At 36.4% G+C, this 27,897-nt stretch overlaps 1 protein-coding gene across 6 annotated transcripts in view; it reads right to left on the bottom strand.

The window, feature by feature from the left end:
• The window catches only part of DLGAP1 (DLG associated protein 1), a 938,748-nt gene that overhangs the window by 612,528 nt on the left and 298,323 nt on the right, over nt 1-27,897 (bottom strand). For all 6 annotated transcript variants that reach the window (XM_055129437.1, XM_004605986.2, XM_055129438.1 and 3 more), the window contains exon 3: nt 10,673-10,777. The gene's annotated coding sequence lies outside the window, so the exon portion shown is untranslated. The remainder of the gene's footprint in view (nt 1-10,672; nt 10,778-27,897) is intronic.

Here is a 27,897-nt window from a genome sequence, read left to right as displayed (position 1 = left end):
TACTTTTAACTTTATTACCAGAACAGTAGATATTTTCCTCCCTGTTGGCCTTTCTGACTGTTCTTAAAGTTCTGTGTAATCTAAAAACATATTCTCAGTTAACTTGTAGATGGATGACTACCTTCTATTTTCCAATTTTTAAAAATAAAGTCCAAATGTATCACAGATGTGAGCACACTCATATTATCTGGAGAGAAGGGTATTCAGATAGTACCCTGAATAATGATGTTTCAATAATAAGTGATCTATTAAATAGTGCATAAATCTAGTAAATAGTGCATAAATGGCATCACTCATATTGGGCAAAGATTGCAGTAACTTTGGGTGCACATTTATATTTCCTACTATTTCAGCATTTATAATTCTAATACATTCATTTGATACACAGACAAATACACACACACACCATCTACCATATAAGAAACCAGAAAACCAGTGGTGAGCACAATAGGTTCAGTACTGACTTTAAGAAACTTACATTCCAGAAGAGAGGACAGGTACCACTCTGCACAAACCTACATCTATGTGAACAGAAGAGGTTTGTACTATGACAAGTGTCAGAATGCCACAAAATAGGAGCTGCAGTGGAACTTAAAGTGTGGTCAGAGAATAATACTATTAGAAGATGACATTTTAGCAAAGATCTATAGGAAGACAATAAAGGTAGGAAACCCAGAGAGAATCTGGACAAGAGGAACAGCAATTGGTCTTTTGTAAAATCTGAAAGGGAAAAAAATCCACTTTGGCTGGCTAGTAGGCAGAGACGGGGATCAAAAAAGGGATGGAAAGGGGAAGGGACCATATGGAGAAAGACATACTAATTAAGGGACTATTTGAGTAGAACTTTAAAATATATATATAGTGACAACATATCTGATGTTAAGTGTCCCCATATTATCAATAACATTATAGCTTTTCCAGATGTATCATGCAAACTATACTGCTAGTGTCTTAGAGCAATTACAGATATACAGATTTTGCAAATAAAGACCACTATAATTCTTATTTTGTCAGTGTCAGAAAATACAGTTTGTGTGTGTGTATGTGTGTGTGTAAAGAACAAGGGGGAGCAACTATTCATTAAAATTAAAAAGTCAAACTGTGGAGTCTTGGTTGTTGAGTTTGCCAGAATGCTTTTATCCTGCATGATGAATGAAATAAGAAATAGTGAGACTTTAAAATAAAATATAAAGAGGTTAGAACAATGGTACAGTAGGTAGGGCATTTGCCTTGCATATAGCCAACCTGGGTTTGAGAACCCTAGGACCCCATATGATCCCCCATGCAGGGTCAGGAATGATTGAGCACAGAGCCTGACCAGCTCTAGCTGTGACCACAAAGCCAATAAAATAAAATTAACTATAAAGAATCTCAATACTTTAGAGGCTGAAGTTTTTACTGAAGGATAAAATACAAGCATGAGGAAGATTCAGAAAGAGTGAAAGCATGCCCTATTCATTAAACTAGATATGATTTTACCGTTCATAGGCCCAAAGTCATGTAAGATTATAAAACAGTTCATAGTTATGCAAATATTAGAGAGAGATTTGTCAAAGGTGTGAATTGCAAAAGGTATGTGAACTTACTCTGGCAGTAAGTAGAAGGTTGGCACTGATTATCCCAAAATTAAAATTCTGTGATTTCAAAGTTTAAATTATGATACAATTACTAAGATCTGATAATGGTGTTTTATGACTTCTCTTTCCTGGGTTAACATTTTTGAAAATTCTAATCACTAACTCCTGAAGCTTGGTAGCTTAGACTATTAATTGACTATTTCCTAGTCATTTCACAATTGGTTTCTTTTAAATGAGAGCAAATTGGTACAACATGCAAAATCAAAAATACTGGATGCTTAGACAAATAATTTTTTTATTGAAATGAGTCAACTACCACTAAATAATTCTATTTTATACACTGAGCTCCTCTGACTAGATCACATTATAGTATAGTGATAAAGAACACATTCATTGATGAAGTTAAAGCCCAAAGCACGCATATTATTGATCAAAAAAATAGCTCAGAAGGCTGAGGATATGCTGTGTATGTGGGTGCTCCTGGGCTACTCCTGCTTTATTCTCAGAATAACTCCTGGCAGTGTTTGAAGGAACATATGCAGTGCTAGGGATCAAATGAAAGTTGGCCACATGCAAGGCAAGTGCCATAACCACTGTACTCTCTCTCTAAAGAATCTTTCATTCAAAATGAAGTAGTGGTAGAGTTGAAGCAACAGCATAGCAGGTAGGGTGTTTGCCTTGTACTCAGCTGACCTGGGCTGGATCCCAAGTACCCTACATGATCCTGCAAGCACCTCTGGGAGTGATTCCTGCATGCAGAGCCAGAAGTTAGCCCAGTGGAACAGACAGCTGTGCCCCCAAACAAAGCAAAAATGATTGAGAAAAAAATGAAGACCTATTAAACAATAAATTGAATACTTTCATTTTCTTTCTCTAGTATTCTTTGTTAGGTATTACAGAGGTAAATACAAGCATGGAAAATCGTTAGTTCTATTATGCTGGAGTTTCTTTTTTTATTTTTAATTTTATTGAATCACTGTGAGATACAGTTAAAAAGCTTTCATTTTGAGTTTCAGTCATACAATGATCTAACACCCATCCCTCAACCAGTACACATTTTCCACCACCAATGTCCTCAGTTATCACCCCCAGTCCATCCCAACCTTCCCCCTGCCTCTATGGCAGACAATTTCCCCCATACTCTCTCTCTACTTTTGGGCATTATGGTTTGCAATATATAAATATATAGATACTGAGAAGCTATCACATGTGGTCCTTTATCTGCTTTCAGCATAGATCTCCCATCCCAAATGATCCCTCCAACCATCACTGACTTATTGATCCCTTCTCTATTCCAGCTGCCTTCTCCCCCAGCTCATGAGACAGGCTTCCAACTATGGAGCAACCAATTCCTGGCCCTTGCATCTACTGTCCTTGGTTGTCATTTATATGTCATTTTAAAAACATATAAAACTCATATTAAAGTTTCATATTATGTTATTTTATATTCCACAAATGAGTGCAGTCCTTCATGTCTGTCCTTCTCTTTTCTGACTCATTTCACTTAGCATGATACTCTCCATGACATTCCACTTATAAGCAAATTTCATGACTTCATCTTTCCTAACAGCTGCATAATATTCCATGTGTAGATATACCAAAATTTCTTTAACCAGTCATCTGTTCTCGGGCACTTGGGTTGTTTCCAGATTCTGGCAATTGTGAATAGTGTTGCAATGAACATATAGATGCAGATGTCATTTCTGTGTTTTATTTTGCATCCTTGGGATATATTCCCATTATACTGGAGTTTTAAATCATCACAATAAGATAGAAAAAGAGGTAACTCATGCACTCATTATACATTAACTGCACACTAATTACCAAGCAATGGTAATACAAAAATGGCTCTGATGCAGTCCAGAGTGGGAAGTTACACACATTCTCTACCTTACTTTCCTCAACTTTGAAATGAGGGTAGAAATGCCTCAAGAAGATTTTGTGAGAATAAAATGTGAATCATTACACAATGATATGCACTCTATACACTTTAGAACTTTCAGGAAGGGCTCTAACAGTATGGAGAAGATGCTCACCTCTTTTCCAGCTAAGTGACATTAAAGGAATGTCTAGAATTTAGAAGTATATGGTGAGGCAGAGCAATTCAGTACATAATCTCTTACAGAGGACAGCATGAACCAAGGAAAGAGCACGAGACAGAGCACCTAAAGGAGAGAAATCCCTGCCTGGACTACAGAACACATTCTGTGGCCCTGTGATCCTCCTCCTCTAACCAACTCACCATCTGATCACATCTCTTCCTACCCCCAGTTTCAAAATACTGAATAAACGTTTGCCTGTCCTGTGAGCAGAACTTAATCTTCCACAAGCTAGTCTTAGATTACTCTATCACCTGGAGTGTGTCGGTACTTTCTCTTTTGACAGCAACCCAGAAGGTATTACTCAACCATGGTTAAGTGCCCCTGTTTGAGAGTCAGAGCGAATTTTCTTCTGGAGTTTCTATGACATGGGATTAATTATTCAAACTCTTAAAAGATCTATTTTATAACTTACAAAATGGGAATGATAGTAGCATCTACTGTTTAAAGAGGAATTAAAGTAGCATATTTAGCATAATGGACACTATAAAACATGCAAAAATATGACACATATATCAGAAATTGAATTCAGGGGGCTTATCAAAGAATTCCTTGCAAAATGAAATTCCCTCTGTGATCATTTCACTTGTTGGCTATTAAAATACTAGGTGGATAATATGCATCTTGACTCATCAAATCCATTCAGATTTATCAAAGGTGAGGGGCAAAGATATTTCATAGATGACACCCAAGATTTCTAATTTAAGCAACTGTGTATGTGGGCAGTGGTGACATTGTTAGGGACAGAAAACAGGGAAGGGGCAAGCAAAACAGAAAACAAGGGGTCAGGCATGTGGAGAGAATGTCTAGCATCTCAATCTGGGAAATAATAACTTTGATGTCCCCATGGTACATGAGTGAATGTCCTCATTCATACTTAATCCATAGGAACTAAAAGATCAATAATTTAGGTGTGAGAAATAAGAATTAAGTTATAACTTAAACTATGGCATTCTTCCTTTGCTTTTGCTAAACATTTAGCAATTGTTTAAATTACTTTTAACTCATGGTTTGAATTGACGATCTGCATCTACTTGATTGATGGAGAATCTCAAATTGGCAATATCCCTACTTTAAAATATAACAAACTGTGTTCGATCTCAACTTTCCCTCCTCACATACAAATTTAAATGACATCTGTAAGACCAGACCAGCTCTTTGATTTCTACTACTTCTATGACAACCAGTATAGATAGAGAGACATAGTAGTTAAAGAATTCAGATTGCCAGCAGTCTGGATTAGTGCACTATTTTGCCAAGGACTAGCTCTTGTTCTTTGGAAAACTACTTAGCATCTCTGTGTCATGGTTTCTTCATTCATTAAATGAAGACTATGTATAAAACCTGATTTTTGTTATGGTGCAAATTTTTTTGGATTGGAGCAATAGCACAGCGAACAGGGTGTTTGCCTTGCATGTGGTCGACCCGGGTTCAAGTCCTCCATCCCTCTCGGAGAGCCCTGCAAGCTACCAAGAGTATCCCACCTGCATGGGAGAGCCTGGCAAGCTACCCGTGGCATATTCAATATGCCAAAAACAGTAAAAAGTCTCATAATGGAGACGTTACTGGTGCCCACTGGAGCAAATCGATGAGCAATGGGACAACAGTGCTACAGTATAATTTTTAATATCATACATGCACTAAGAATTGATGTCCCATGAATGTTTAACAAAGTCTATGCATGACCTATTGACCTATATGACCTACTGACCTCTATATATGATCTAAATGAAGCCTTTTGGTGTGTTGTTCATATTATCTATATGTTGAGTGAATTTCCTGTGAATTGCCTCTAATATTAAGAAACACATCTTGCTAATAATATTTTTTTAAAAGAAAATCATTTTGACTCACTAGGAGAGTGAATCTCTCTCTGAAATTGAGTGATATTATTTCATGCTACAGTAAGGATTAAGCAAGACAACTCAAGTAAATTGGGTTACAGGCGGTCAACTGTGCCAATAAAAATATTCCACTTTGTATAAAGAGTATCTGAGTTGATAACACCTGAACAACAACAGTTTTAACTACACAGTAAATGTCAACATTTAAAACTAGTTGTGACAATTTCAATTAAACTTTTTAAAAAAGGTCTATCATATAACAAAGAATATTTGTGTTTATTTCACAGAATATTCTAAAAGATATTTCATTTAAAATGCCAATTTCAATACTTTGAGTTCTCTTTAGATTGTCTAACACTCTATTGACTGAAAATGCAAATTTCAGTGCTAACTGATCTCCAAAGAATTACTATATTGCTATGAAGAACCACTCTTGTCTACAACTACTACTATGTACTCTGTGTGTGTGTGTGTAAAACCCTTAAGATTTGAAACAGTCTCATCATTATGATTTTCATCCTGTTAGTGATATATCCCTGAGATATGATATAGAAATACAACAGTCCACAATTATATTTTAGATATCTTACAGATGTCTGAAATAACCATTGTATTCAAACTGCACCAAATAGTTCTTAATGCTTAAATTATTTGATGTCAAAATTTGGACTATAATAGTAAGCTTTATCTCAAAATTTATTGACTATCATAGGATTTATAACAAATTGAAAATAGAAAAAAATTAATAGAGCTAAATCCTCTGCTAGTATCTATAAAAGTGTTCACCAGAAATTTATTGATCTATTTGTATTTTCTACTGATAAAGTACTTGGGTTAATAAATATCAAAGTGTGCATTCAACCCAAAAATACACTCAGAGAGCAGAAAAATGATCAATATTTGGATGAATGTTGTAGAAATGAATCATTTATTGACTAAAATTAGACTTCTCTTGCCTCTGGACATAAGACTGTAAGTCTGGCTAAAAACAACTTTCAGAAGACAAAAAAATAAAACGGAGTACCGTTGAGATTACTAGAATGAATAAAACATAAAATATAAAATCAATATCATACAAAAATTCAGTCCAACTATTTGTCTTGAGAAAATCTTCCAAATTTTTTTCAAGTAGTGGCTAGATAAAAGGACAGAATTATGTAATATGCACTTTATATGCTTTGACAAGAAGTCACTCTTGATGAAAAGAGCTTGCTTGCTTTGTATACTCAACCAAATTATAGAAACATATCCTGTATATGGGCTGGAGCAATAGCACAGCGGTTAGGGCGTTTGCCTTACACGCAGCTGACTTGGGTTCGATTCCTCCGCCCCTCTCAGAGAGCCTGGGAAGCTACCGAGAGTATCTCTCCCGCACGGCAGAGCCTGGCAAACTGCCCATGGCATATTTGATATGCCAAAAACAGTAACAACAAGTCTTACAATGGAGACGTTACTGTGCCTACTCAAGCAAATCGATGAGCAATGGGATGATAGTGATCCTTTATACATGGTACAGGATATTGCATTTCCATTTGTTTTGCCCTTCTCAGATAACTAAATGATGGGGGTACATTTCTGAACTTTAGGGTCCCAAAGGGAGACAAAATCTTTAGGGTCTCAAAGGGAAAAAAAAACCCTCTTAGTTTTGTAGCATTATATTGAGGAAGATGACTGTAATCTCTATTAGTCTTAAAAACTGTGGTTTATAATCTGATTTGTTAAGAGGCTTATATATAGGTCATTAGAGTCACATACATTCAGTATACATGCACAGAAGTGCTAGATTTTTTTAGATTATCTCAAGTTTTGTAATAACAAAATAATAACAAAATTTCACTCATTTCTATTGATAAAGATACTAAGGCAAATTTTTAAGCTCATACTATTAACAAGTGGAAGAAAAAGGTCTAAAACTCAAATATTTTTTGCATCTAATATCCTGCTCTTGCAATTTTATTGTGAACTATATGTCACTTTAGTGGATTGATTGACTTATGCCTTTAAGCCTAAGTTTAAGTAAAATTTAAAATGACCTACATCCTAAAATAGCAAGATAAGGAATTAACTGATCCTCAGAAGCCCTTCTCTATATGATGAGGTTAAGAAGATATGCCAAAATTTTGGAAGTAATGAAAAATAATGAAGTTTAACATTAGAAATTGTCATAGCACAAGAATGCTTTATTGTTTGTATGTTGGGCCATATTCAGCAGTGGCTAGGGAGGTGAGAAGTTAATCCAAAGTTTCCCATACGCAAAATATACCTCAGTCCATTGAGCTGTCTCTCGGGTCTCAACAAAATAGAATTTGAAAAGTAAATATTCAGGATGTAACTGTTCATTATTATTTATGCAAGTATAGAAGCTTTTTCACGGGTGCATTTTGAAGCTGATTACAGTACAAAACAAAACAGAGAAAAATAAGTGGGAACTTGGTTTAAAAACATAAAGAATAAACTTCACACTGAGCTCTAAAAGTAGGCATTGAGCCCAATTTCTGGAATAAATCAAGAGTAGGCAGAAGACATGCAGCAGGAACAGTAATTTTAGTTAAAAAAAAACACAAAAAAAGGATAAATTTACTAAGATAATCATTGGATGATGTGCAGATAAAAGATGCAGAGAAAATCTGCAACACTGATATAGGAGCACATTCAAATGCAAGCAAGCCAAAAAAAAAAAAAAAGAACTCAAAAAACCTAAAACCTAACAGAAAACCAGAAAGCACAGTTTCCTAAATGTGAATAAACATTCAAATTATACTGCAGCTGCAAAATTTAAACTCAGAGAAATACATTTGCAAAAGAATTTATTAAATAGATATGATTTTCTGCATTCACATACCCAGTAGTTCTGTTATAAAGTAAAATGTATAATCCTTCTTGCTATAAATGCCATTTTCCCTAGTTGTACACAATCAGAGAGTAACAAGTCTTTTTGTGAATGACACTGCTTATTAAAGAGCATTATACCACCAATATCCACTCAGGATTATTAAGCAGTTATTTCAGCCAACCAAATATCTTACATACGGAGTATAGTATTATATAATACTTTATTATGAGATTGACATGTTATACAATACTATATTGTGAGATCTCATGTGAAGGAAATCAAGTTTTTATTCTTTTAATGCCACATGTCAAGGCAGTTTCCTTAAACAGAGTTAAAATGACTTTAGGAAACCACCCCTTTGCTGTTAACTTTTCCCATTTTTTCTTCCTCCTTGATTCACTTTAACATGTTAAATCCCTTTTTAAAAAATAAATCACCATCCACGTAACATTATGCTCAGGTAAATATTAGTTAGAGCACGGTTTTCATATTGCTAATGGGACATTCCCAAATAGGAAAAGAATTATATTACTTTGACATATTTATAGATACCTTCTTACATATAAAGTAATATATTTAGAGTAGTAAGACTTGTTGAAATAGAATATTAACTCAACTATTTCAACATTTGATCATATTTAAAATCTTATCAAATAAAGTCTAAAGTATACAGTAGATATTGTACTGTCTTATTTAAAATAGACAATTTACTGATAAATTAGTTTTAAACCGGTTCAGTTCTAATTACTTGGCTTAACTTTAAAATATAAGAAATCTTTAAAATACAAAAGATTAATTTGAAAAGTTGTATGCATACCCATGTTAATTGCAGTGCTTAGTTCTATTGCTAGGGTATGAAAATAACTGAAATGTCTGACAACAGATGAATGGATAATGAAGTTGTAGCAAAATTACACAGTGCAGCTACTGGAAATATTTATTCATGCAGTTCACTTGGATGGAACTGAAGGGCATCATGAAAAGCAAAATAAGAGGGAAAAGGACAAATACCAGATTAACTCACTTATTGGTGGCATACAGAGAGAAAAAGAAGAAAATTAATAGTATCAAACAATAAAAAAACAAGTTTTGGATTTTAAAATCAATATTACCAAAGGAGTGAGAGAATGAAGAGGTGGACTAGAAATAACATAAGAACATTTTGGTGGAGGGGCTTGGGCACTTTGTTGGTGATGAGATGTAGGAACTATATACATCATAATCATAAATAGTAGTACTGTTGAAAATATGCTAGTTACACTATAAGAAAAATAAAATTCATAAAATAAAATACAAAAAGCATGTGATTCTTGGAGTTTGTTTGGGAGGAAAATGTGTTTTACAATTTACTGTAAAGTAAAAGGAAATATATAACAGATTTCTCTGGTTTTGTACATCCCAACAACTTTGTCCCACTTCTGATGTTAGCCAAATCTGATGTTAATCAAATGTTAGGCAGATTGACTCAGTGCTATCAGCATGATCCTCACCGTTCTACATGTCAACCTCAAGCAACAACGGAGTGCGGCTTTGCTACAGCTCCATGTGGTACCAAAACAACCTAGGACTGATAGGGAGTTAATGTCTCTAGGAGTAAGCCACAACCACAGGAATGAGCCAGTGAATAAATCTCTTACTGTATCCCATTAGGCAGACTTGCTAGATGTTATCCATGCCACATGAAAGGCAAGGGGAAATCTGTGCGTTCTCATAGTGGGGGATTCCTTTACACATTTTGGCCTTAGCTTCTGCAGATTCACCGTCCCTATCCTAAAATCATTGAGATCAATTCACAATTTCTTCACCAATTACTGTGTCAAAGAGGCGAGCAATCCAAAGAAATATGAGAAATTCTTAATGTATTCATCAATATTTTGGGTAAATTGTTTCTAACTGGTTTGCCATTATGACCCTTATTTTTCTTCTACAATTTGTCAAGGAATGGATATAGTGTTGCCTCAAAGCATCACATCGCTGCTCTTAACATGTACAGATCAGACTGAAACGTCTGGCTATTAAATTCTTATTTGAACAACATTCCAAGACAAAAAGAAAGTTGATGCCATGCCACCTACTCTCACATTTCATGTCTAACCCAGATAACAAGATTTTAGTCCACAAAGTCAACACAAAGATACTTGGCTAATCTATCATGATAGATGAACAACTTTAGAAACAGTTATTTCTATGAGATGTTTCTATGAGATAAACATGTCTCATCCACATTCTGAACCAGCAACTGGTAAACTAAAAAACACAGACTTCAAGATTAAGTCTATTAATATATCTTGAATTATAAGGTAAAGGAAACAGTTTTACCTCTGATTATCAATTTTCCATTTTTCCTTGCTTCTACGGCAGGAAAAGATCCAGATTTTGCAGTTTTTAGTAACCTGAAATCTTGGTGTGTGATGTTCACTTGTTCTGAAAAAAACAAAATGCAATACTTAGAAGCATAGACTAGTTTGAAATAAAAAAGATACTTTAAAAGATCTGATAAGAACCTTTCTGAAAGTCATTAAATAATGTAAGAAGAAATTTCGCAGAAAATTTACATGATAGTGCTCTTGTATGATATTATACTAATTTTATACTCTTCAGAAAATTGTCAACCATAAAAAAGAAAAATGGTACAGTAAAAATGTTTGATATTCTACAATCTAATTTTCTGCTCTTAATCTTTGTATCTTCTTTAAAAACCAGTATAATATTTAATAAAATATATTTATTACACACACACGTGATCACACATTTTGTGCATTTTTTGTTTCATCAACACTGCAACTTATCAGTTCTGTTTTAGAAGGAGCTAACAAGTATAATTCCTTGTAAAATACTTCACTTGACATCACAGCAGCACATCAGTCATGGGAGGCCCCTTCTAGGGACTTTTTGATGCCTAAAACAAGCCATTATCTCGAATTATAATGGCTTCCCAAGAAAGTGACAGAATGAAACTTCTAACAGGACTCTGAATTAGATGCTTTATACTGAACTCGATTTTTTTTTTTTGCTGCACTGAGATTTTTCTTGTTGTAAGGTCATATAGAAAAAAAGGACTTGTGTCATAAGAAATGTCTAGTGTTGAAAAGTATACATGTACATGTCATTTTTTCTATATCCTTTTAAGCATACTTTTATGGCCCTTGATAGTATATTAAGGGTGTTAGAAAAGAATGAAAAAGATAGTAAGTCTAAATGAGATCATGTGGTACTGAGAATACTGGTGTGAAAATATTTGGTATTTCATAATATATTAAGAATTGTAGTATCTGCATACAGAAATCACTTTACAGAAGAGAAAGCAAATACCTTTGGTGATACTGCTTCTCTATTTACTTATCTAATAGACACTAAAGCAAAACAAAGTCACAGAATTTCCCTGCAAAATTCTATTCTCTTTAGAAAGTTATAACATTGGCTTTGTTATAAAAAGGACACCCTTGGTCCCAGAGTGTAGGGAGGAGAAGAAACTACAGTACATCTATACAATGGGATACTATGTAGCTGTTACAAAAAATGAAGTTATGAAATTCACTTAAACCTGAATGGGAATGGAGAGTATCATGCTGAGTGAAATGAGTCAGAAGGACAGACGTAGAGTGACTGCACTCTTTGGTGATATATGAAAAAAACATAATATGAGACAAATATCCAAGGACAGTAGAAACAAAGGCCAGGACGATTGGTCTATGGTTGGAAGCCTGCTCTAAGTACTGGAGGGGGGGCACAGGGAAGGCAGTTGGGATAGAGAAGGGACCACTATAACAAAGATAGTTGGAAATAATCACTCTGGATAAGAACTTCATGCTAAAAGTAGGTAAAGGAACAAACATGATAACCTCAGTATCTGCATTGCATAATGCCCAAAAGGATGGAGGATGGGGATCAGGTTGGGGGGAAGGGGAGAAGGAGAAGAAGGGAGAGGGAGAGAGGAAGGGGGTAAGCGAAGGAGGGAGAGAGAGAGGGAGAGAAAGATGAGAGAGAGAAGTGTGTGTGTGTGTGTGAGAGAGAGAGAGAGAGAGAGAGCGCACCTGTCATAAAGGCAGGCTGGAAGTGGGGGGGGTCATTGGTGGTGGAAAATGGACACGAGTGGAGGGATGGATGTTGGAACATTGTATGAATGAAAACTGATCATGAATACCTTTGTAGCTGTCTACCTCATGGTGATGCAATAAAAAATAAATTAAGAAAAAAAGAATTAGAGTGGAGGGGAGGCAAAGAAGAGACAGATGAAGAAAAAGGCAGCAGAAATCAAGAGAAATTAGGTACATCAGTTGTGTTAAGGAATAATAGTGGTAAGTACCCAAACCACAGTTAAAAACACTAAATTGTTAAACACAAACTTTAACAACTGAATTTTAAAAGGTGCCTGTAGAGGTGGCAGGCTGGGGGACAATGGGTGGGTAGGGGAGAGAACCTGGGACACTGATAGAGGGAAGTTGACATTGGTGATGTGATTGGTGCTGAAACAATGTATGTCTTAAACTCAAATATGAATAACTCTATAAACCATGATGTTCCAATAAAGTGAAAAAAATAAGAACCACTAAATGTTTGTAGTAATTGTAGGATAATATTTGTATGTCCTTTCTCTCTTGCTGCAGAAAGCTTAGGTTTATTGGGTTACACCATTCACAGTGCTCCTGAGGCACTCCCATTCTTCTGTGTTTATCTTTAACCTCTTCTCTGTGCTTTGCTCCCTATTGGTTAATACCCCCAAATTAGACTCTGTGACTTGTAAGGTCAGATCCTTCTAAGGACTCTCAATCTTATATTCGTAAATGAAATATTGCTTTTCTCTTCCACTTGTGTCCTTTGCATACTTTTCCTTAGAGCAATGTCCTTTTTGTATAGACATAGGAATACAGTTAATACCCTAAGCTTAATGTTTCTCTTACTGTGTTCATACAAAATTACTAGAAAGATTATTAAGAAGTAAACCTAAGGTCACTGTTCAAATGACTATGGACTAAAAAAAGGAGAAATATATCCTTAGATAAAATTTCACCCTTAAGCAATTCTAGCAGGAGGAGATCTCTTATATTTTAGAAGAGCTCTCCCCCACCCGTCCTGCACCAAGGAAGGCTTTCCGATGTTGATTGTACTATCTGACCTATGTGTAGTTGCTACCCAATGCTTGGAGGTTGGGTCTAAACTAGGGCTGTGAGATGGGGTGCGGAGAGACTAGCGTGGGGGACAGGAGGATATGGGGAGTGTGTGGAGACTGGAAAGAGGCAGAGGGAGACAAGATTGGAATAAGCTGAAACTGATCACCAAACAGCCTGGTGGCCCTGTTGCCTCCTTCATTTGTCTGTTGGTGGCTATGGCAGGTGGGAATGGGGAAGCAGCTCATGGTCACCAAATTCATGTGGAGGGAGAGCGCGCTACACTTCATTTCCTTATTCACTACACAAACAATAAGGGTGGTACCATTCTCTGAAGAATTTGTTTGAAGTTGATTTCAGGGCTGAAAAACAGATGTGCAAACCCATGGGTCAAGATCTATGTATCCTGGGAATACTCTGATGAAATTGCCAGTAACTATGTAACTCAGGTATTTCATTGCATTAGAGCATGTTGGATATATTGTATTTTCTCATAAATTTCATTTATCTATAATGCAAAAAGCTAAAAATAAGATTCCATTGTTAGACTGCTTGGGTCTAATAATGAAAAAGAGGCCTGGTTTACGTGGATGTGGGGAAAAAGGGACACTCATTTTGGTGGGAATGCCGACTGGTTCAGCCTTTTTGGCAAACAATATGGACAGTCCTTCAAAAACTAGAAATTGAGCTTCCATATGACCCCACAATACCACTTCTGGGAATATATCCCAAGGATACAAAAAAAGCACAGTAGAAATGACATCTGCACCTGTATGTTCATTGCAGTACTGTTCATAATAGCCAAAACCTGGAAACAACCCAAGTGCCCAAGAACAGACAACTAGTTAAAAAACCTTTGGTACATCTACACAATGGAATACTATGCAGCTGTAAAGAGAGATGAAGTCATGAAATTTGCTTATAAGTGGATAAGACATGGAGAGTATCATGCTAAGTGAAATGAGTCAGAAAGAGAGGGACAGACATAGAGGGACTGCACTCATTTGTTAACTATAAAATAACATAACATGAGACTGACACCCAAGTAGATACAAGGGCCAGGAAGATTGCTCCATAGCTGGAAGCCTGCCTCATGAGTGGGGTTGGGGGAAGGGAGAAGGCAGCTGGACTAGAGAAGGGATCACTAAGAAAATGATGATTGGAAGAATCGGTCAGGATGGGACATGTGTGCTGAAAGTAGATAAAGGAGCAAGCATGATAAACTCTCAGTATCAGCATTGCAAACCATAAAGCCTAAAAGTAGAGAGAGGGTATGGGGAATATTGTCTGCATGTAGGCAGGAGGAGGGTGGGAAGGGGGGGTATACTGGGGATATTGGTGGTGGGGAATGTGCACTGGTGGAAGGATGGGTGTTTGATCATCGTGTGATTGTAACTCAAACATGAAAGCTGGAAACGGTATCGCACGGTGATTCAATTAAAACAAAAGCCTGGTTTATACATTTTTGCCCATTGAATATTTATCTTTGAAGGTATAGGGGCAATAACCAGCAGTTACTTTTGCTGATGCTCAACCTGGGGATATGGGCATATGGTACAATGTTTGGCGTGTGGCTCTGTGTGCAGTACTTGGTGACTACCAGTGCTAAGTAGTACTGTGTAATAATGTGTTGGCAAGAATTGAACTCAGACCAAACCCACTTTACATATATCCTCTATCACTCTAAGCTCTAGCCCTTCCTCTCCTAGTAGTATCTATTTTTATCATTGTTGATTACTTTTATTGTTCTCCAGCCGTAATCAGAACTTACTCCTGGCTCTGTGCTCAGGGATCACTCCTGGTGAGGCACAGGGGCCATAGGGCTCATATAGGGTGCTGGGCTGGGCATGTGCAAGGCAAGATCCTTTTCTGCTGTACCATCTGTCTGGCAGTATTTTTAATTATTCCAGCAAACCACAGAAACTCTTAAAAATTGTTGCATATATGAGGAATAGATAAGTGAAAATGATAATTAAAATGCAATTAAAAAAACAAATCATTCATATATATATATATATTTTTGCTTTTTGGGTCACACCTGGCGATGCACAGGGGTTACTCCTGGCTCTGCACTCAGGAATTACCCCTGGCCATGCTCAGGGGACCATATGGGATGCTGGGATTCAAACCTGGGTCGGCCGCGTGCAAGGCAAACGCCCTACCCGCTGTGCTATCGCTCCAGCTTCCATTCATATATCTTCAGAATAAATTACATGAAATTTACTCTTCCTAGCTTTTACTCTTTGTGAAAAAATAAAAATAATTCTGAAAAAGACACAGGTGTATAAAAAGAAATCAACTGAATCAGAATGTAGTGTTTTCTGGATAAGAGCTATATAAATAAATACCTTAAGTCCTGGGGGTGTTTTAAATTTCATTTAGTCTAGTGATTCCCAAGTATAATAGTTACAATTGCCAGGAAAAGTGTTGAAAAATAACAATTATAGAATTTCATGCAAGACTTGTTAGATCAGAATTTCATTCATGGTATAGAATGGAAGTCAATCAGGACAATAAAATTTTGAATATACTGCCCAGTCCATATTCTCGATCAGGCATGTTGACACATGTAATAATTCTTGCTTAATTTGATTAAGCAGATTAGGGAACTAAGATGAGGAGACTGACTTTTGCAAGCAGGTGATACTTGGGAACAGAACTGAGATTAGAAAGCTGAATTTCTGAGTCTTTCTTATTTTTCTCATGTCACTGTCACTTTCACTGTCATCTCGTTGCTCATTGATTTGCTCGAGTGGGCACCAGTAACATCTCCATCATGAGACTTGTTACTGTTTTTGGCATATTGAATACTCCACAGGTAGCTTGCCAGGCTCTGCTGTGCAGGCGGAGTACCTTTTATTTCTTTTCCTGATCTCTCTTATCACCAAGTAATAAGATTTAATTTCAGAATGATTATCAAGAAGGAGAAAGCACTTTTTTTAAAAAATTAAGCTTCTGCTGATGCTCAACCTGGGGCTATCACTCATGAATGTACTATTCACTGTTCCACAGGGTTCTTCCTTATTTAGCTACATTTGTGGTATCTTCTTAGTCCCTTTCATACAATTTGACTGGGACTACACATTCACTAACCTCCAAAGATATTCACAAATTGTTTTTCATTTCTTAGTCTTGGCCATTGATTGGACCACAATGGCTATTTTATGGAAGGTAGGGTTATATTTTGGGTCTAAGGAACTTATTTTAAGTCTCATTTTGATGAGAGTTGTGGTGGCCTCTGGGTAACCTTGTCATTTACTAGCAAAAGAAGAGGTTATGGTAAACTATGAGGAGAGGGGAGCGAAAAGGAACATACACTGAAAGCACAAAATCCAAACTACTACCAGACTTTAAAATGGGCCAGTCAAGAAGGGAGGATGGAGGTTGGAAGGAAACCTGGGGACACTGGTTGAGGGAAGTTGACTGATGGTGGGACTGGTGTTGGACCACTGCATTCCTGAAATTCATCTATGAGTAACTTTGTAAATAATCGTGATTTAATAAAAAATTAATCAACACACACACACACACACACAAGGATTTTCCTTGCTCCACTTCTTACTCTTGTTTGTCAAAGATTAACTACTCATGTATCAGAGGATCTGTCTATGGGTTCTCAGTTCTGTTCTATTAGTAAGAGAGTCTGACTTTATCCCACCACCACACTGTTTTGACTACTAAGGCTTTATAGTATAAAGGTAGGGCTGGAGAAATCTTCTACCTTTTTTTCCCAAGATTGCTTTGGATATTCATGGATTTGTAACTCCATATAAATTCCAATACATTTAGTCAATGTCATTAAAGAATGTCATGGGTTTGTTTGTCTACTTTGCAGAGGTACTGTATTTAATCATATAATGCTTTGGGCAGTGTTAGTCATTTTGACATCAGGGGATGTGTTTCATTTTTTGTTTGTTTCTTTCAGTAGGGAGTCATAATCTTTCAGTAGGGAATGTATAATTCCCTTATATATTTTCTTTGTTAGGTTAATTCCCAAGTACTTGATTTATTTTTCGAAGTGCAACTGTGAGAAGGAATTTCTTTATTTCATTGTTTGTATATATGAATGGCATGATATTTTTCATGTTATTTTGTAGCCTGACAAGTTACTGGACAGATTGTTTCTAGATGGTTTTTAGTTTAAGGACTAAAACATATTCTAAGTATAGTATCAAATATATATCACAACAAATAGCAATAGTTTGATTTCCTTTATAACTCAGAAGCCCTTAACATGTCTTTCTTGCCTGATTTTTATGGAAAAACTTCTAATACTCTATTGAACAACAGTGGTTAAAGTGGGCTATTTAGTCTTGTGCCTGACCTTATAGAAGACTTTCAATTTTTTTCTGTTGAGTATGATCTTATTGGGCATTTGTGGTTTATGTCTTTAGCTATAGTGAGGAAATTTCCTACTACCCTATTATATTGTTTTTTTTTAAGATCATGAATGGGTTTTGTATCATCTCTTTTTTTCTGCATTTACTGATATCTTCATATAGTTCTAAACAAATTTAATTCTCTTTTCTGCCTTTACTTTAAAATATTGTTCACTTGACTACAAAATTGAATCTACTTTTATATGAAAAAAATTGTCTACAAGACATAATAAAAATCACACTTTATATTTTGGCAGCCCATTAAAATGATCTCCTGAATTAAAAAAATCATTATAATTATTATTCAATAAATCATGAAGCAGAACTTTAAGTTAGTTTTGGTCTGAGCTGGATGATCTAACACATGAACTCAGGAGTGAAATAAATTCATTTACTAAAATGTCACTCAACTCCATGACAATATGGAATTTTAGCAATAGACTGTAGTCCTTCAGGTTAAAAATTATGTGGAAATATGGGAAAGATGATCATTCAACCCATGTGTCCCATTTTATAGCTGAAAAACAACATTTGTTAAAACAAACAACTGAGGAGTTATGGTAATTCTGGAAATAATTCTCTAACATCTACAATTTTATATTTAAATTTTCTTAGTTTTGAATAGCCACCATAATTTAACAATTTTTAAGCAAGTAACAATCTAACTTTGAAGGCTTGTTATAGATGTGGCCAATGAGAAATAAACTGAAGAAATGGCTTGTCTGAGACCACAATTAGAAAACAGTAAAGCTGAGACTAGATCCCATGTCTCCAAATTCTCAATATAGTTGTCTGTCTTTCCACTCAAATAGTTTTAGCTTTACTACTTTTTTTCTTATAACAATTCTCTGAGTTTTTCTTTTTTTTTTTTTTTAATTTTATTGAGTCACCTTGTAGATAGTTACAAGCTTTCATGTTTGGGTTACAATCTCACAATGATCAAACACCCATCCCTCCACCAGTGCACATTCCCTAACACCAATATCCCAGGTATGCCCCCACTTTCTCACCCTCCCCCTGCCTCTAAGGCAGACAATATTCCCCATACTCTCTCTACTTTGGGCATTATAGCTTGCAAGACAGACACTGAGAAATCATCATGTTTGGTCCATTGTCTACTTTCGGCATGCATCTCCCATCCCAACTGGTTCCTCCAGCCATTATTTTCTTAGTGATTCCTTCTCTATTCCATCTGTATTTTCCCTTCTGCTCATGAAGCAGACTTCCAGCTATGGGGCAATCCCCCTGGCCCTTGTATCTACCATCCTTGGGTGTCAGCTTCATGTGATACTACCCTACACTCCACAAATGAGTACAGTCCCTCTATGTCTGTCCCTCTCTTTCTGACTTATATCACTTAGCATGATAATCTCCATGTTCATCCATTTACAAGCAAATTTCGTGACTTCATCTCTCCTAACAGCTGCATAGTATTCCATTGTGTAGATGTACCAAAGTTTCTTTAACCAGTCATCTGCTTTAGGGCACTCAGGTTGTTTCCAGATTTTGGCTATTGTGAACAGTGCTGCAATGAATATATAGGTACAGATGTCATTTCTACTGTGCTCTTTTGCATCCTCGGGATATATTCCCAGAAGTGGTATTGCAGGGTCATATGGAAGCTCAATTTCTAGTTTTCAAAGGACTGTCCATATTGTTTGCCAGAAAGGCTGGACCAGTCGGCATTCCCACCAACAGTGAAGGAGCGTCCCTTTTTCCCCACAACCACACCAGCACTAGTTGCTTTTGTTCTTTTAAATGTGTGCCAGTCTCTGTGGTGTGAGATAATATCTCATTGTTGTTTTGATTTGCATCTCCCTGATGACTAGAGATGTGGAGCATTTTTTCATGTGCCTTTTGGCCATTTGTATTTGTTTTTTTGAGGAAACTTCTGTTCATTTCTTCTCCCCATTTTTTGACAGGGTTGGAGATTTTTTTCTTATACAATTCTACAAGTATCTTGTATATCCTGGATATTAATCCCTTATCAGAATGGTATTGGGTAAATATTCTTTCCCTTTCTGTGGGCTCTTTCTGTATTTTGGTCACTGTTTCTTTTGAAGTGCAGAAGCTTCTTAGCTTGATGTAGTCCCATTTGTTTATCTTTGCTTCCATTTGCATGGTCAGTGCTGTTCTGTCCTTAAAGATGCTTTTAGCTTCAATGTCATGGAGAGTTCTGCCTACATTTTCTTCTATGAACCTTATAGATTCGTGTCTGATATTGAGGTCTTTATTCCATTTTGATCTGAGTTTTGTACCTGGCATTAGACAGACATCAGAGTTCACTTTTTTGCAAGTAGCTATCCAGTTTTCCCAGCACCACTTGTTGAAGAGGCTTTCCTTGTTCTACTTTGCATTTCTTGCTCCCTAGTCAAAAATTAAGTGGGCATAAATTTGGGGGTCTGTGACAGGATATTCAACTCTGTTCCATTGGTCTACAGGTCTGTTTTTATTCCAATACAATGCTGTTTTAATTACTACTGCTTTGTAATAGAGTTTGAAGTTGGGGAAGGTGACGCCACCCATCTTCTTTTTTCCAAGGATTGCTTTAGCTATTCATGGGGGTTTATTATTCCATATAAATTTCAGGAGTGTGTTGTCTATTTCTTTAAAAAATATCATGGGTATCTTGATAGGGACTGCATTAAATTTGTATAGTGCGTTGGGCAGTATTGCCATTTTGATAATGTTAATTCTCTGAGTTTTTCTTCCCAGGTTTTAAACACCTCTTAGTTTTTCTACCCAGTTCCTAATAAATTCTCTTAGTTTTTTTTTTTTTCACCTAGGTCTTCTACCTCATCACCCTCAGAAGCATCATCATTAATATGAAATATCACTTCTCACAATTTTCAGGATTCAAAATGTATGGGTGTTTTATTGTAATCCAACATTTTGAACAATGTAGAATAATACTTCTATGCTTTGAGTTAGATATGAGAAAGGATAGCTGCTAGAGCATGTAGAACCCCTAAATATCAAGGGTGATTAGAAAGTCACTATACATTGAAGTTGATTTTCAGTAGTTTCCCCCTGGATACTAAACTACACTTAGCAGCTAGGTTCCCAAAGCAAAAATGAAAGTAGGCCTTTCCTTTTCTTTTTAAAGTATATTTATTTCCAAATAAAGAAAAGGTGAATAATAAAAGAAATATTTCTCAAAATTTTACTCCAATTTAAATTATATTTAATAGAACATTGTGTTGTTTGAAGATATTGTTAAATTAGCTGTATCATAGTTCTACCATCTCCATAGATTTTTGCAGTAAGAATCAATTTCAGAACAACTTATGAATATTTCCCATAACCACATATTTAAAACTGGGGAAAAAAGCAAACTCAATAGGCCCAGTATGTTTCTAAATTTTTACAAAGTAGTCTGCTAATTCAGTTCTTATTTGTGTGTAGAAAATTTCAAGGCAGGGTGAGATGTGCCACTTGGACACTCGTACAGGATCCCATGTTTAGAGCAGTCCCACATTCTGTTTAATGCATATGTGTTTTGTGGGTGAAATATAAATGACAGTGGAACATATAGACAAGCAGGAATTACCTGCATAAAATGCATAGGCCAAAACATCCTTCTCAGGGTCATAGGTAGAAGGCATGCACAAGAGTGAAATGCCAGTGGAGGTCCCAAAATGCTCAAAGGGACATGATAACAAGAAACCCTATCATATTCTTTCACCTTTCATTCATTCCTGACCCCCCCATTTTGTTGTTGTTTGGTTTTGGATTACAACTGGCAATGCTCAGGGATTACTCCTGGCTCTGCACTCATGGATCACTCCTAGAGGGGCTCAGGGGCCCATATAGGATACCAGTACTAAATTCAGGACAGACACATGAAAGGCAAGCTTTAACTCATTGCACTATCACTCTGGCCCCTTATTTTCCCCTTTATTAATCAACTTTTAATGATGATAATGATGACATGATAACATAGAAAGAGTAACCAATTGTTCTTTTCCTTATAATCCGTACTTACCAAAAAGCCTTTCAGTATAATGTGCATGTATAAAGAAATGAAATAAAATCAGTAGAGAAAATTTTATTTGGTGTCTCCACTGTTTTGGTAAGAATCTTCATGTATATGTATATGGAATATATATATATATACACATATACAATATTATTATATATGTACATATATACACATATATATTATTAGACACAAATTGTGCCACTTTGCTGATTCTAACTGCAAGTTAAATATTTTCACAATGCACTGCTCTATATAAAGACAAATGACAAAAATTCATGCTATAAACTTTTTCATAAATTGGAAATACTTCTGTCAGCAAATTAAAATTCTAAGTTGAGAGAGATAGTAGAAGTTGCTTTGTATTTTAATACATTAACAACTTTTTGTACATTTAGTATATTAACCTGCTTTTTTTGAAAAAGGGGTGCATTTTCATTTTGCTTTGGGCCCTCCTAATTATGCAGCCATTAACATTCACCCATTGTAAATGAAGTGGCACATAGTCTAAGTATTTTAAGCATTATTACTTACAGCTTAAGCACTGTACTTAGGACTTTGAAAATGGACCACCTACTTCTAAAAGTTCTGGTATAATTGCAAGCTAAGATATTCTGATCTCTAAAAATCTCCTAATATTGTCTCTTCTTTTCCCCCAAACTTCTTGGACATCTGGTCAAAATCCCAAACTGAGAAACCCACCTCAGATTCACTCAGTATTAAATTTAATATTGTTTAAAATTCATTTTGATTTTAGTCTTTCATTTGTAATTATACCACCATCAAGATCGAATACTCAGCAGAAGAGAGGAAAATCAATGATAGGAGCAATCTACCTTAAAGTGTTAATAATGGAGATACCTGATACTTTTGAGAGGTGTCTCTATTTTAAAGAAGCACTAAGTCTAAATAAACTCAATCTCAAAGAGACAATGCTTTTAAAAGATAAAATTTATACAGTATATTTCTATTATAACTCACTTAAAACAAATGATTGTGACCTATCAGTTTATTTTTTCATTAGGGTCACATGCCATATTGGTGCCAGTAGGAAGTTGAACAAATGTCAGGTGATATTTAGCTCTCTGGTATGGGTCTGATTGATTGGTGCATGGGCCTTGAGGTTCTCAGTGGCTACATCCAGAAGTCTGTTTAATTTTGGTGTTGATGGATAGGCAAGGGACAGTAAAATCTTTGGAACTAAATTCAAATGTTTACAATTTGGGTTATTCTACTTTGTTGTGTGTTTTTTTAAAAAAAAAATTATTAGTGAATCACCATGAGGTATAGTTGTAGACTTACAAACTTTCGTGCTTGAGTTTCAGTTGTACAATGATTGAGTACCCATCCCTCCATCAGTGCCCATTCTCCACCACCAATGATCCCAGTATCCCTCTCCCCACTCCCCCACCCCATCTCTCCTTTGGGGTGCTGTGGTTTGCAGTAAAGGTATGGAGTGGCCATCGTGTTCGGTCTGTAGTCTACTTTCAGCCCACATCTCCCATTCTGAATGGGCCCTCCTAGCACCCTTTTCTTGGTGATCACTTCTCTACCTGAGCTGCCTTTCCCCCAAGTATGCAAGGCCAGCTTCTAAGCGTGGTACTTATCTCTACTGTTCTTGGATGTTAGTCTCCCATTCTGTTACTTTATATCCCACAGATGAGCGCAATATTTCTGTTTGTCCCTCTTTCTGACTCATTTCACTTAGCATGATACTTTCCATGTTGATCCACTTATATGCAAATTTCATGACTTCATCTTTCCTAACAGCTGCATAGTATTCCATTGTGTAGATGTACCAAAATTTCTTTAACCAGTCATTTGTTCTCGGGCACTCAGTTTTTTTCCAGATTCTGGCAATTGTAAACAGTACTTGTTGTGTGCTTTTTTAAAAATAATTTTTAGAAATTGAATCACCATTACTTACACAATCACAGAGTTGTTCATGATTGGATTTCAGTCATACAATGTCCCAACACTCATCTCTTCATCACTGTACATGTACATTTCCCACCACCAATGCCTTCAGTTTCCCATACCCCAGTCTCTGTATAATTTTCAGTTTCCCATACCCCAGTCTCTGTATAATTTTCTCTTAATTCTTTCCTGCACAAAGTTAAGAACCTATACTCCCAGGGTAGGGAGAGCCCAGGGCTTACCCTCCACACTATCACTTGAGCTGTCTCCCCAGCCCATTTCCTATTTCTGAACAAATGCAGATGAGGTTTTGTTTTGTTTTGTTTTAACAAATGTGCTCAGACTTACCCAAATATTTTCCAGTCAATTGACATGGGTCTCACAATTATGAAATGTATATAATAATTTCACACTTCTTTGCTGCAGACTACATTAGTATGTGTAGTGCTAGCTGGGAATTGGGGCTCTATTCAATTACCTCCACATATGTTACCTGTATTCTTTCCATCCTATCCATATATTTCAGTTCTTTGGAAGTAGCTTGTAACTTAGGAGTTTGGGTAAAGGACTAGCTTAATTAAAAATGTCAGGTGTAGCGGCCCACCCACCCACTGCAGACTCACTTCTCTACAGACACGTCAACTTGGGCTCCTGGGGAACAGAAGGTGTGTGATGACTCATTGTGATATCACAGCTGTTTCCCTGTTACAAAAAGATTGACAATGTATTTACAACATTAGAAGCACTATTTAGCAATTTCTCTAAATCATTTGATAGAAGATTAAAATAATCTTCTCCCCAGGGCACATTTCTTAGACAAAAGGGAGGTTCATCACCCAGGAGTAAATGAAGACTGATATTTACTGTCACTGACTGAAGTGGGAACTTGCAACACCTTTCCTTTGCACAAAATCCCTTTCCTTGGAGCAAAAGAGACAGAGAGAAAGAGTAGTGGGGTTAAGTACTCATGCATATGAGTTTATTTTTTAAACAAATGTGCTTGGACTTAGCCCAATATTTTCCAGTCAACTGGCACCACTGCCATCCACAATTCAATCCTCAGCACTTTAAATTATGCAAGCTCTCTTGAATATTGTAGGAGACCTAGAGTCCTTGCATTGATCGACTAGCCTTATTAGCCAGGAAGGACCCTTAGCCTTTTTTGGGAGGCCTTAAAAACCAAAAACAAAGAGCCCTTTTCTAAAACATCAATTTAATATGCTTACAAGTAGTCTCGAGAGCCAAACAACTCCCAGTAGAGCATCACTATCCATTTGGCTCTACTAAATTCCATAGCCTTTGATATCTCTTTAATTATCTTCCTCTGGTTGAACTTAATGGATTATAATAAGAACCGCTACATTTATGGAGTGTTCACTCTGTGCCAGGGATTGTTTTAAGCACCCTGGATAAACAATTTCATTAAAAAAATTCACAATAATCCAATGAGCTTGATGTCATCATCCCCATTTTATACATGTGAAGATAGATGCAGAGATGTTAGGAAACTAAACCATAAAAAAAAAAAACAGCTAGTGTTGGTGTAGTTGTGGGAGTGGAGGGACCCTCATTCGTTGCAGGTGGTAATGTTGACTGGTGTAGTCTTTTTGGAAAGTGATATAGACACATTTTTGAAAACTTAAAAATTGGGCTTCTATCTGATCCAGCAATTCCACTTCTCGGCATTTACCCAAGTATTCCAAAACTCTTTCAGACATCTGCACTCCTGTATTTATTCAAGCACTATTCATAATAGATAAAATCTAGAAATAACCTGTGTCAAAAACAGATGACTAGATAAAGTAAACTATGGTATATATACATCGTAGAATACTACTTATTTTTAGGAAAAGATGTAACATGCAATTTGCTGCTATCTGGCTGGATCTGGGGAGTATTATGCTGAGTGAAGTTCATCAGGCAACCGACAGACTATGAATTCTCTCCTGTGTGGGGTTTAAGGAAATATAGTGGAGTCATAGCACAGTGGGAGGGGCGTTCACCTTGCATGACGCCGGGGCCTGGGTTCGATTTCTCAGTTCCCCTTGGAGAGCCTGGCAAGCTACTTACAGTATCCCGCCCACACAGCAGAGTCTGGCAAGCTACCTGTGGCATATTCTATATGCCAAAAACAGTAACAACAAGTCTCACAACAGAGATGTTACTGGTGCCTGCATGCACAAATCCATGAGCAATGGGACAGAGACAGTAGAGGAATAAAACGCCCAAAGGCAACAGAAATCAAGATTTTGTCTTTAGTAGGAAACTTGCCCCAGGGCATTGGGGTGGGTGGAGGACACTGGGACAATGGTGAAGGAAATAGACTGATGGACAGGGTGGTGCTAGAATGTTTTATGCATGAAACTAGACCATTAACAGTATTGTAGACCACAATGCCTACAATACAGTTGTTGGGTTTTTATTTGTTTTTTTTTTTTTTTTTTTAAGATAAAGAGAAACCAAGTGGAGATCCCTGATACATATCCAGCAGTTTGCTTTAAGTGTTTCTGTACACTCCTAATCTCAGGTTATGCTTCAAGATTAACATGCCATGGCCAGGGAGATAGCCCAGGCTCAGGTTTGCAAGGACCCAGTTTGATTCTTAGGAATGCTTTGTTTCCTAATCAAGGTCAGATAACTCTGGAGGCTCCCAGCAGTGTGACCCTGGTGGGCCCTGAATATTCCAGAACGGCCTGCATGACCCTCAACAGTGTGGGCCCAAGCAAAATTGTACCTTCAGGGAGAAGCTTTTAACCAAGTTTAAAAGTACTGTTAGTCAGGTACTTTCAGGATTGGCACCAGGTGCTCCCTGAGACTGGAAGCACATGTGCAATTATGCAAATTTATTTTCATGAATAAATGTACCTAATTCTGTTATGTAAATTTGATCATAAGGCTTTCAAAATAAAAGATTACCTAGAAATTTTAAATAAAATTATTCATTTATGTGTGATCATTATTCCACTAAAAAAAAGCCCTATACATATTTTAACTTTGGTGTCACTGAGATTGTTGTGCTGGTAAGGGCACACCCAGCAGGGCACAGAGGGAAGGACCTACACCCAGGGCTATCCAGACACTGCACAGTGCTAGGCAGTGACCCCTATGTCTCATATATGGAGACACAAGTACTACCACTAAAGCCATAGCCCTAGCCCATGTTATTATCCCATTTTACAGATGTTAAACTCAAGGTAGAAGGGAAAGTAAATTGCTTGATCAATGTCTCAGAAAAGTTTAGAGCCAAGATTTAAATCCAGATTCATTTTATTCTTTATTCAATATACATTTTATTCTTCTCTGCCAGGTTTAGTTTTCATTATTTCTATTTTCCATGTAAGTGAGAAAGAAACCTTTTTTTAGCAAGTCCATAATTCAACTTTTAGAACCAAAGTTGAGGTGGCCAGAGACAGCAGTCTGGATGTGCTCTAGGCAGCACTGGTTCCACGGCCATAACCCATTACCTTTTTTCCAGCCTGCCACTTCCCAAATGCATGCTGCTAATCAGGAATCAATAAATTATTCATACTTTTAAATCTGAACTAGGCTTTAGCATTCATCAAACCTAAGTTTTCCATTCCACAGATAAGAAAAACAAGAGTGAATATTAGCATATCTGAGATCAGATAATAAATTAACAGCAAAGCTAGGACACTAATTTAGATGATCTGAAACTAAATCCAGAGTCTTCATTTCATACAAAAAAGGCAGGCTTTACTTACCTTCCTACAGTGTCTGAAATAAGCATTTTGTACATTCAATAAATACTGACTGGCTACTACTTGCCAGATATTGTCCTAGGTACTAGGTACAAGGCAATCAATTAAAAAAAAAATGTTTCCAAAGAACTTTAAACTCACCGTGGTAATGGTAAAAAATACTAAAATTTTTTGTTGCTGTATTTCTTTTTATTTTGCTTTTGGGTTATACTCAGTGGTGTTCAGGACTTACTGCCCACCCTTCACTCAGGAATTAATTCTGGTGGTGCCCAGAGACCATATAGGATGCCAAGAATCAAACTGGTAGTCTGAATGCAAACCAAGGCCCTACCCCAAAGGCACTAAGTTTTTAAGTGATAAAATATTATCTGTAACTTAATTGACAATTTTTTAGTGATCATATTCAAATAAGTATTGCTTTATAGATGATCCAAAGTTATAA

This window comes from Sorex araneus, chromosome 2 (assembly GCF_027595985.1).
Source record: "Sorex araneus isolate mSorAra2 chromosome 2, mSorAra2.pri, whole genome shotgun sequence".
NCBI lineage: Eukaryota > Metazoa > Chordata > Mammalia > Eulipotyphla > Soricidae > Sorex > Sorex araneus.
This window is presented reverse-complemented; position numbering and strand designations above follow the sequence as displayed.